Source organism: Phycodurus eques, chromosome 5, assembly GCF_024500275.1.
Source record: "Phycodurus eques isolate BA_2022a chromosome 5, UOR_Pequ_1.1, whole genome shotgun sequence".
Taxonomy (NCBI): Eukaryota; Metazoa; Chordata; class Actinopteri; order Syngnathiformes; family Syngnathidae; genus Phycodurus; species Phycodurus eques.
In genome coordinates this window covers 30,444,228-30,456,831 of record NC_084529.1, presented here as the reverse complement: position 1 = coordinate 30,456,831, position 12,604 = coordinate 30,444,228, and the positions used below count along the sequence as shown (strand labels likewise).

General features: G+C 43.6%; 1 protein-coding gene across 4 annotated transcripts in view; it reads right to left on the bottom strand.

Annotated features, from left to right (window-relative positions):
- Positions 1 to 12,604, bottom strand: part of znf423 (zinc finger protein 423) — a 141,855-nt gene that overhangs the window by 86,419 nt on the left and 42,832 nt on the right. Inside the window, exon 1 of one of the 4 annotated variants that reach the window (XM_061676241.1) lies at positions 9,604 to 9,686. The exons of the other annotated variants lie outside the window; for them this stretch is intronic. The gene's annotated coding sequence lies outside the window, so the exon portion shown is untranslated. Of the gene's footprint in view, positions 1 to 9,603; positions 9,687 to 12,604 lie in introns of those variants that run through there. 4 annotated transcript variants of the gene reach the window in all.

Here is a 12,604-nt window from a genome sequence, read left to right as displayed (position 1 = left end):
AGCCTCCTTTGCACAGTATAATCTTAATCCAAGGGTTGCACTGAGGTGAGTGGTCATTTACTTTCACATAGTTAAGCCACACTTGTTCGCCGCAGCCGATGGGCACAAGCACATCTTCGTGCGTGTTCTCCTTTGTTGATTTTTGCCGCTTCTTCGTTGGTTTCCCCCACTTTCTTCTTCGGGGTTAGAGGACTATAGGCATCGAAACTGGGAACCGAATTTTTGTAATTTGTACGATTCCAGGACAAACCGGAACGTTAGTCCCGGTTCCAATCGGTTCTCGATGCCCAACCCTAGCCATTAAGAACCCCTTGTTTGCTGAAGTATACCGACGGGCTATCCAAATCAAAAAGGCAGGTGGAAGACTCCTCTGAATTGGTATTGGTATAGGTATGTCACAAGTGCACACTATACATGCACCGTTATGTCGATAGTATCATGATACCTTCCCTGTACTCTTCCAGGAATTGAAATGAAATAAAATAAAATATTGAGTCGGTGCCCTCTTTGCAGCTAGATTATAGTGTCTATGAGAATTCACAACCTCTGTTGAAGTTCATCCCAAAGGCATTTGTTCGGGTTGAAGTTCTTTCACACCAAACCCATCAAAAAATGTCTCATAGACCTTTCTGTGTGCAGTGGGAACGGAAAAAGGCCTTCCTCAAATTGTTCCCACAAATTTGGACGCATATCATTCAAATAATAAGTCCAAAATGTATTGATCGCAGAGAGGACATTAAGATTCAAGGGGAACTTGATTAAAATCTGTGTCCTGATACTTTTGAAATGGATTTTGAAACAATCCTGTCAAACATTCCTCAAGTGTTTGTTAACCAGGCGCTGGTCTATGAGACCAAGTGTGTTTGTGTTACGTACAGCTAAACTATTAACCGTCTCTTCACGTCGCTAATACGAACCCCTTCCTTATCAGTCAGCAAGCAGTCAGCCCCCTTGCACCCCATCTGCAGCTGTCACTGCAGCCCTCACCACAAACAGTATTCTCAGAGGACAAACTCCCCAACACACAGGATAAATACCCACATCTACTCAAAATGTATAACAAAACACAGACTCATATCTCTGTGCCCAAGACTGAGGCGTTCTTTACTCACATTCACACACAATTTTATCTGCTTATTCGCAGACCGCATGTTTTGGCAGCTGACAAGGGGGAGGAATACCCACTTAGCCTCTCACCCAAACCCCCCAAAAGTCTGCCATCCACAATGTACACCCCATTACAATGAGCATTGGGCTCAAATCTAACCAGCCATTTGCAGAAGTGCTGATGTGAAGAAGAGAAGGTGCAAACATGTACAAACACACAAAGTGCATTGCAGTGCAATTCTCCAGTGGAACAGCTCTCACGAGAGCACAGAGGAAAGTGAAAACAAAAGTAAAAGACAGAGGCTCTGACAGTATTTAAAATAGTTAGACACCATGTTTCCTGATAGACGTTTGGATTGATGCAAATATTTCATGGATCGATCAATCACCATCAATCATCGATGGAGTTTGCTTAAACCCTAACCACCTTCCCCTGTCCATATTTTCCTTTCATCAGTGTTGTTTGTTTGTGTTGTTTTGTTATTTGAAAGGCCCCAACTTACTGCACTCCCCAGCAGCCTCCACTCCTGACTTATTTAGCAGTGTGTTTTCGATCATATTTGAAAAATGAAGAGCAGTTTGGTTAATATTGCAAGACATCCCACTTGCACGAGAGAGAGAGAGAGAGAGAGAGAGAGGGGGGGGGGAATAAAGACATGGGGGGAAAGGAAAGGAGGGAATACGAGGGAGGAAATATCTTGTTCCTGAATTCCAATTCAAGGAGATGGGAACAGAAACATACAGTACATAACAACACACACTCTCTCTCTTTACAACCAAAAAACTCAACAAAACACACTTTTCACTTCAAAAGTATGAATACAGACAAGTTGCGCTGTGTATATACTACGGTAGTTAAAAAAAAAATGGCTGCATGATAGCAAAGTAATTATTGTTGTGAATGACACTGCACTAGTTTCACAAATTGAAATAAGTTGTATACTTCCGAATATATATGCTGCATCACGCCCTTCACAATCAAGAGCATTTTGGCAATATATTGGGATTATACACAGTAGTAGTTGATTCGTAGGAAAGTGATAAATACAATAATTTGAATATTATATATTATATAGATATATAACCCAATATAAAAAAAAAAATGTGTTCAGGGTCACAGGAGAGCTGGTTCCCAGCCAAAAGACTGACCAGGAAATTTTCTCTCAACCAATAACATGAACGCTTTTTGCTGGCAAAATGGCAGCATGTCTGCCATGCCACATGTGCTGTAGATTTGTTTTTGCTTTGGTGTTGAGTTAACATGAATGGAAGATTTCACTCATATATGGTGTTTAAATTTGTCTGAAATGTACATTTTGTCAACACAGTGAAAGCATCTGCAATGGCCACAGGTCTCGTACTCACACAAAATATGCTTGCACGCCATGAGCACCTCACTCACACGGCGGCACGGTCACCGACCGGTTAGAGCGTGTGCCTCACAGTTCCGAGGACCGGGGTTCAATACTCGGCCCCGCCTGCGTGGAGTTTGCATGTTCTCCCTGTGCCTGCGTGGGTTTTCTCCGGACACTCCGGTTTCCTCCCACATCCCCAAAACATGCGTGGTAGGTTAATTGACAACTCTAAATTGCCCGTAGGTGTGAATGTAAGTGCGGATGGTTGTTTGTTTGTATGTGCCATGTGATTGGTTGGCAACCAGTTCAGGGTGTACTCCGCCTCCTGCCCGCTGATAGCTGGGATAGGCTCCAGCACGCCCGCGACCCTAGTGAGGAGAAGCGGCTCAGAAAATGGATGGATGGATGGACCTCACTCATAAACACACGCACGCACCATACACACACGCACGCACGCACACACACACACACACACACGGCTAGATATACTGTACGTATGTGTATGTGATGATAACACGTTTGACAATGTCCTTCCCCTCAGACTTCCCACAGTGCAGTGAATTCCAATCAGGCAGTTAGCTGGACAGCTATTTCAGGGGACAAAGGACAGGGAAAGAAGTGAGGAGGGTGGAAGGAGAGGCCGGGAGAGAACAGAGGGGATGGAAACAAAAGGTTCTGGTAGCACCCAAGGGAGAGAGCCCAGAGCAGCTGACGTCAGTGTGCGTTGCGTGCGTGTGTGTTCGGCATCGGGAGGGATTGGGAGTGGGAGGCTGGCAGAGTTGGTCCTGGCGCCCCCAGGGACTTCTTGAGGCAGGAAGAGAACAGTGCTGAGCAGGACTCCCAGCCCCCACATCACCAGGTGCCCAGACAGACAGACAGCCTGGCACACACAGCTAATTCACTAGAGTCAACCCCAGCTTGACAAAGATGTTCATTATTTATGACTAAATGTATCAAGGTGGCTGTTTTTCTGGTCATTCAGAAATGGTTGTGTCATCGTATCCGGCAGTGCCTTGGTCTCACCTTCCAGAGGGTAAACCTATCCCACGTCACACTACAGTTGAATCATTTCCACTTTGTCGTATTCACTCTCTTGATCCTCTTTTCCCCATTCTGTTTCCACTCCTTCTCCTCCATTTCTCCCCAGAGTTGTGCTTTTCTCTGACATTTGACTGGACAAAGGCGAGTCACACCTGAGCACTGGGTTAAAACTATTATGGGCTGTATCCCTGCGGTACACAGGCCTTTGCCGCAACTGTCTGTGTCTGAAACTGTGCATGAATGCATGGACACCTGGGGATATCAAACTTAGCATGCGTTGGGTTTTAAATTGAATGAGCTTCATGTCACTGTAAACAAGAGGCATCATTTAAACAATGGAATCCGACAATTAATTTTTCACACAATTGCAAGAAATGAACGGGATTGACTTAAATAAGTACACTTAAGCTTTCTGTTTGTAACAGAACTATGGGCGTAAGTTCATAAAAGACTGAGATCCGGAACGGAAAAATATCTCACACATAAAAACACTGCATTCTGTCCAAAAGAAACTAAATCTAACGAGACTAGAAACACATTCGATGTTTTTGTACGGGTTGGAGGAACTTGAGTTCCCAATTTGGACTCCCCTCTTCCTCTGCCTGAACCACTGCGAAAACATGGGTATAGAGAGGGATTTATTTTATTGAAACTACAGTATGAGACAAATCCAGTGTTTTTCAATCCCAGAAATTTAAAGGTCTTTACTTTGGCATTAGGGTTCATGTTTTTTTTATTTTTTATATATATATTTTTTTTTTTGAATTTCGGCTCCAAAAATGTGTCAGGAATTGACCAAATATGTATACTGATATAATTAATATGCGTCGGTGCTGTAGAAGTTCTGCTGAGCTAAAATAACATTTCAAACCCATGTTCACTAGCATCTGGGTTATTGTATCTGAATACATTTTAGCAGAGTTGGAAGTCACATACAGTATGTGCAAGTCAAAAGTAAGTCTCAAGTCTTAACCAGGTTTCAAGCAAGTTAGGAGGGGCAAAACTCAAGTCGAGTGCCCACTCCCTACTAAATATTAAGTTAAGTCAAGCCATTATTTGAGTTAGGCAAGTCACGTCATAGTCAAGTTATAAAACCTTGCTCAGTCACAAACTGGTTTGTTATTTTGTTTTCTGTAGGTCAAATGCTGTATAACGAGATGCATAAATAACATGGCTCATTGATAATTTGAGGAAAATAGTCATAGTAAATTTACATCATATAAAAATGTCACAGTTACAGTGAAAAAGCAATATGAACAAAATCTGCATTCCTCTTTAGTCGGTTTTACTTTATTCAATCACTCAATCGGATGACTCATTTAGAACCACTGGCTCAGTTTACAGTGAAACAAATGTCAATTGTCCTCTTCGTTATTAAGTTAAGGGTTATGTTTCATATGCTGTGGTCACCATATTAAAAACCTGTATGCAATATAATATATTTTGTATGAGGCAGACAGCTGAGAGAGCTTTCACGACCATGAAGAGTGTCACACACCACTGATATTATTGGTGGCACTTCCCATCGGCAAATTGTTCTGTCGCATGAAAATCATATCCGCACGTTAGCCATTTAGCGCTCACCCTTAACATGTAGCGTCATTGTTATCGGTACTTAAGATGGCTGTACTGCCGCGCTCACAATCACATTGTTGTTAATATAGTTCCATGCAAGTCAAGTTCAGTGTTTCATGAGTTTTTAGCGAAGCAAGATGCGAGTCCTAAAATTGGCATTGAGTCTTGACTCAAGTCAAGTCAAGTGACTCGAGTCCCCCACCTCTGCATTTTAGGAGACAATGCAAGAAAAAAAGAGAATAACGCATAAAAGACTCTGACACTTAAATCAAGGGCATAACAAATCTCAAGTCATCAAAGCGGGTATGGGAGACAGAGGTGAGGTGGGAAAAAAGAGTGGAAAAACAGAGGGAGGGAGACAAATAGGGGCTGCTTTGGGGCCAGTCGCCACAGGGTGTGGGTGTATGTGTGTGTGTGTGTGTGTGTGTGTGTCTTGGGAGGGCACAGTGGGGAGGTTTGGGGGCATGGTGGAAAGGATCAGAGCTTTGGGGCCAGCTCAGTGGGGAACAGAGGGGTTTGGGAGTGAACGGCGGGAGGCGAAAGGGGGGAAGGTAGTCAAAGGGTGAGCATAGGGGATGTGGTCAGTTTTGGGTTTGAGAACTCAGCAGGGAGTTACAGCAAGGAGGGAGGGAGGGAGGGAAGGAGGAAGGAAAGGATGCAGACACTGGGGCCAGTGTGCTTGGAGGCGAGTGACATGTGACTTGTGATCCAAAGATGAGTATGAGGGATGAAGGATGGGGAGGGAAAGTAAAAAGAAAGAATGTATAAAATGGAGAGGGGGGGGGGCATGTGTTCCACTTGAGAGGGAGAGAAAAAAAAGAAGCTCGTAGGGAGGAAAAAAAGGAATGAAAAACATCCCAGGTGTCAGCAGGAGGGGGGGGGGGGAAAGCGAAGAAGAGGGGGGGTTGAGGTTCTGGGGGTCCGGGTTGTTGGCAGGGGTGCAGGAATCCAAAAGGAATGGCCTGTTCCTCATTATCAAGACACCCCCTACACACAGGCCCCTCATGGCCACATGACAACTTTATCCTGGCCCATTCAAACACTCTGAGACGTAAAACACAGACATATACAGAAATTATAAAAATATTATGTAAGTTCCCAAAATGATTAAAAAACTCGTGAGAGTTACGTCAGAAAAAAAGTTGGTCATAGTATGTCCGATAAGGAAAAAATAAATAAAAAATTGGCCTGAAGATTTCACTCCAGGTTGATTTTGGTGACATCTGCTGCTACAGGTGGTAACAGCAAGTATGTTATTGAGGCTGGGCAAAGTAAGATGCTGGTGCACTTTGAAAAGGAAGCTAGAAATGTGACAAAGTTGCATAATCAACCGGTAGCTCTTCATCTACCTGCTAAATTACATTTAGCAGTTTTATAAAAATGCCACCTTTTTGATAGGGGCCATTTCAATTTATTATTATGAATAATATTATTATTATTATCCATCCATCCATTTTCCATACCGCTTATCCTCACTAGGTTCGCAGGGGTGTTGGAGCCTATCCCAGCTGACTCTGGGCGAGAGGCGGGGTACACCCTGAACTGGTCGTCAGCCAATTACAGGGCACATATAAACAAACAACCATTGGCGCTCACATTCACACCTAAGGGCAATTTAGAGTCTTCAATTAACCCACCATGCATGTTTTTGGGATGTGGGAGGAAACCGGAGTGCCCGGAGAAAACCCACGCAGGCACAGGGAGAACATGCAAACTCCACACAGGGTCCTCAGAACTCTGAGGCAGATGTGCTAACCGGTCGGACACCGTACCGCCATAATAATAATAATAATAAGGGACTTACAAACAATGGTTAAAGAGATTTAAAAAAAATATATTGCCAAAGGGTGAAAACAATAAAATGAAACAACTAATATGTCAGTCTAAAAGGTGTGAGAGAAATCAATTGGGAAAATTCAGGAATGTTTTTTTGTTGTTGTTGTTTTTAGCTGAGTTTGAGAACGTTGTCATTCCCGGTGGACAGTTACAGTTAAAGGGAATGTGAAATTGAGCATAGGGGGAAAACAGAGCTGGATGGCATTCATGAAACAATCACAATTAATCTTACATTCACGGAATATATTGCAAAGCGGAAGTAGACAGATAATGGAAAGGAGGGGCCCTATTCAAAGAGCTCTGGGGAATGGCAGAGGTAATGGGCAGCAATGAAAGGTTTTGACATTTGAACAGAGTGTGGCCAGAGAGGTATGATTTAAACAATTTAAGTGGTGCATTTGTGATTCCAATAGACGACACTATGACGATGAGGATAGTGATGATTGTGTGTGTGCTCAACCTGAGACATTCATAGACAAGCAACTTTTACAGCAGTGCCAGCACCCACTAATTCTGCCTGTTCTAAACTGAATGAAGAGTATCATTGTTTTTCAGACTGTTTTTAAGACTTGCTGTCATAGGGCAACTTACACAATAGGATGATAACGCTGGTTGAAAAACAACTACCATGACTGAAAGCAATCAGTCCCTCCTTGTTAATTGCTCCATCATGGAACAGCAAGGAAAAACCCACAAATCTGAAAACTAAACAGAAAATGTGGATGCAGAGAACAGGCAATTTATTTATTCAAAAATATGTAAATGTATATCTCCTTAATCTGAATGTGTAAATATTTGATCAATAAATACAAACATAGAGACAGAAAACGTAGTAAAGCTGCAAAACCCTTTGGCTCAAGAATTCTAATGAATGTTTGACAACAGAAGCTGTCGTCTTGTTGTCTCGCCATCACACACGCACGCACGCGCGCGCACACACACACACACACGGACACACACACGCACGCAGTATAGTGGACCATGTATGTAGGGTACTTTCCGTCTACATCCACAAGCACACACAAATATTTACCCTCTGCAAGATCTACACACAAGGACACGTGAGTGAGAGAGGCAAGATGAGAGGGAAACAAGAGGGGAAGTTACATTTTTAATTGCGTGCTTCTTTTCCTCTGAGCAAAGTGGGGCTGAATACAAGGGGGCGAGCTGGTGCCAACACACACACACACACACACGATCAAATTCTTGGTTTCACTCTTGCATTAAGTCAGAAGAAAAGAAAAAGAGTTAAAGTAGTAGGTGACAGGGGAGGAAGAGGTGAGGAATGGGAGCAAAAGAAGGGATAAGACGAGAAAGAAGAAGGAAAATTTCCCCACAGAGTCTTTCTCCCTTCCTGGAGCGAGCTCAGGCCCCTGCAGCGCTGCCTGTGTAATTTCCAGCGGCAGTGAATACAGGTATTAATAAAAGCCTCACGGGGAAGAGCACACAATATAACCCTACATTTTCAGGCATTATGAAAGGACGCCCCTAGGGGTCCTCGGGCTCAAATTTCTGAGATGCAGGCATTGTAAAAAGACGCCCCCGGGGGAGAAGCCCGCAATAGAAATCTGCTGAATTCAAAGCATTTCCAGAGCCCTGGTGGGAGCCATTACTCCCACTGGAGGAGGAGAGATCTTTTTAACGCTCTCCTCTCTCCTACCAACTGCTCTCTCTCTTTTTTTTTTTGCCAAACATGTGTTGCTGACATGTTGACAGATTGCTCAGCGAGGTGTTTAGGTGCATGCACAAGGCACGTCTGCTGAGACGCCAGCTACATCCCATACCCTCTCTCTTTCTCCCTTCCCTTGCCAGTTCCTAACTCCCCCCCCCACCCCCCATCCAATCCTCCTTCCCTGAACTGCAAACCTCTCAGCGCACCCAAAACTGCTCCCATCCATATTTCATAAAGAAGAAACTAGGCTGAAAGAGAGTTGGTGAGAGAAGGAGGATGGAAAGAGTTGGGGTGAAAAGGAGCGCGTACAAGGGCGAGAGGATTGGGTGGGACATGAAAAAGGGAAGCTAAACAGAGACAAAGCGGGATCAAGGGAGGGAAGCAGGAGGAGAAGACAGATAAAGAGAAATAGAGCGATGAAGTCAGTGGAAGAAGTGCAGTGAAAAATGAACCCTGTGATGAAAAATGACTCCACAACAACCCTTCTCCGTCGCCGCATGCTGTGACCCCCCACCCTCACATCCCCCTCTCCCCTCCCCTTCTCCTTCTACCGCTCGCTCTCTCTCTCCTCCTTATCCCCCTCTCCTCTGGTGCCGGGCTCCCGCTCTCTCCCTGGAAAACCTGAGCAGCAGCCAGCTGTGTCTGTGCGCTATTACAGTGCATGCGTGTATGTGTGTGCGCGCTTGTATGTATGCCAGGGGCTTAGCACAGGAATCTTCGGGCCACCCCCGGGTACACACACACCAACAGCGAAGGAGGAGGGAGGGTGGCAAGGTGGGGGTATGCGGGCAGAAGGAGGGAAGAGTGCAGGAGGGAGGCATGGAAGCCGACAGGGAAAATAACAAAAAGACACTGAAAGAAGAGGCGTGAATAGGAAAAGAGCATAACATTTATTTTGTCAGTCACTTGCAGCTACTGGCTGAGAAACACACACACATTCACACACGCACAGATCAAGTGGCAGGCCAGAGTGCAGGAGGCCGTCTGTAATTTTGTTTCAAATGAAACTCCTCCTACCTTTCCTTCCAGTAGGAAGTGATCTGTGGTTTTAATAAGAGTCTTGGCCTCACAGGACTCAGCTGCTATGCTGTTGACAGACGCAGTGATGTGCGTGTATGTGTTTCTGTGTGTGTATGTGTGCGTGAGAGAGAGAGAGAGAGAGAGAGAGAGAGAGAGCGGGTTGTAACAGACGGTTGGGGCTGAGCAGAGGGGAGACGTCCCACGGGGGACAAACCAGTCACCCAAGGGCCCCTGCACTAACAGCCCTGCTCTCTGCCTGCTTTCCATTCCCTCTTTTTTTCTCCCTGTGATTGCCCTTTCTCACCCTCATCCCTTTTCTTTCCTGCTCACCTGTCTCTTACTCTTTTATTCCTCCTCTTTGCTCCCTTGATTACATTGTGCACCGCCTTCTGAGTAAAACGTCCTGGTAGTGTCTCTCTCTCCTTCACTGAGAGAGGAAGGAGGATGGACAAGAGTGCAGCAGTATGTGGTCATTTGACAAAGACCTCACAAATACCTCATGAAGCTATCTGCAATTCAAACGCACACTCTCTTCTACTCATGCCATCTAAGCGACTGGCTTGGTTAATGACTTGCTATTTATCACTGACAGCACCCGTATGGGCCCTCCTGCTTTGACAGACAGCTACATAGTTTACTATTTGTCACTCACTTCCTCTTCTGTCTATTTTTTCTAACCTCACTCACCGTGTTGTGTTCTCACAAACACCTTACAGACATTTATTTCTGTTTGTGTGTGTGCATATAAAACGAAATTTAAGGAGACTTACAAGACTCTTCAATTATGCCCATTCATTTTGATGACAACAGTAGTTTTTTAATTTAAAAAAAAACATCTACAAGAAACTTTTAGAAAACAAGAAAAAAGCATTCTGTTTTTACTATTTCGGCCCAAATTATTAATACCCTGACCGATTTTAGAGACAGTGTATGCATGAAAGACATTTGCCTCTCTCATTTCTTTTTACATTCTGACAGCTAAAATAAACACAATCCACCATTCAAAAGGATTCTGGTGAGGTCCATAGTTTAATCTAATCTATAGCACTCGAAAGAAATAGAAATTTAGATGATTATCATTATGTAAAAATAATGAAAAAGACAGCACAGTGGAGGAATTGGTTAACACAGTCACTGTTCTGAGGTTGGACAGCGTCAATTCACTTGCGTATGTCTGCAGACACACACCCTTGGTACTCGTTTGCTTGGTGTGGGGCTACTTTCTAATTGGTCTTATTAACTCTTATTACCTTGTGAATTTCTTGGGATGTCCCTTCACTTGCACTCCAATTCCACCAATGTTTAGAACATACACAGCCACTCCCACCACACTCCCGTTGCACAGTCGGGTCCACTCCCCTTGTCCTGCTTTCTTCCACTCCTGTCCCTGTCCTGTTCTATATTGTCCTGTTCTTCCCTCGCAGGGTGTAACACTACTGCCCCATATGAAACTCGAATCTACTGTTACATTGTAGTATTCTTGTAAGTAACGCTTTTTTTGGTTTTGTTTTTCTTACAGCTCGTGTCCTGTTTTTTCTTGTTTATTTTTCTCTATGTCCTCTTCTTTTTTATTTTCCGTCACTTCCCTCCTAAACCTCGTTCTGTCTGGGTTACATTTTCAATACATTTCCATCATAATACAAAAGAATCACTCTACTGTGGCACAAAAAAACTGTTCCGGCATAAAATGGACACAGATTCCCCCATTCTGCATGACCTAGCCGAACTGGACAGGTTAAAAATATAAAATAAATCAATAAATACATTAATAAACTGTTATGAGGTTGGGGGTTGACATCTGTGCCCAACCTTCCTGTGTAGAGCTTACATGTTCTCCCTGTGCTTCCGTGCGTTTACGCTGGATTCTCCTGTTTTCTCCCACATTGCAAAAACATGCACATTAGGTTAATTGAAGACTCCAAATTGTCCATAGATGTGAATGCGAGAGTGAATGGTTGTTTGTCCATGTTTGTCTACAGTATATTGTGCCTTGTGATTGGCTGGTGACCAGTCTTGCACGAAGTAAACTGGAATAGGTTCCAGCACACCCGCGACCCTAATGAGGATAAGCAAATGAGAAAATGGATGAAAGGATGGATGGAAAAAAATTATGAAAATAGGTGATTAAAATTAAAAGAAAAATATTTCCTAAGTAACACACCACGTTATTTTTCACCACTTTGTTGTCATTTCCAGCTTAAAAATACCCATTCACTAAATACAAATTCACTTTAACTCAAAATGTGGCCATTGGATGCACATACATTTACCTTTAAGTAGACTTTACACCGATTTGATCGGGCTGATTGGTATCGGCCGATATTTAGCATTTTATGCTGATCGACTGATCAGCTTTAATGTCATAATTCGCCGATCCGATCAATGACGTCAATGACGTCATTGATCGGCTCTGCAAAAGACATTCATACTCAGCGTCGCCGCATGCACAGTATATTTGAATCCAAAAGCTAGTTAATTTTTACCCTTGTCGCATGTGTTTTGTGGTAGTGCTGTAGTTATCGGACGGCCAATGAAGTTATTTATAAAAAAAAAAAATAATAATAATAATAATAATTTTTTAAAAAACCTCGGCGGTGTGGGACAGAAAACACGTCGGAGACAGGCAACATGTAATTCCCGGATCAGACTGCAAGACAAATGTATTTTTCACGATTGCACTGTCAGAGTACTGCAGTAAAATCTTGTATTCTGATACCACCGCATCCCGTTTTTTATGATCATTGGGCTTTATCTTGTCAACTAAAATGCGACTGGATACACTCGTTACCGTGGCGACCACAACAAGAGTGGATCGCGCCGACTATATTATGAGGAGAAAATGGGGAAAAACGTGTGTTGGTGGTCACCGGTGCTCAGGACAGGAGAGGGCGTTCGTTTAAGGCTTGCTTGAGGTATGTTCACGTACTTTTAATACGATAATGCTCACAATCAGGCAATAAAATGTTATGTAGCCTTGCAAGCTTAGCGGTAGCACAAA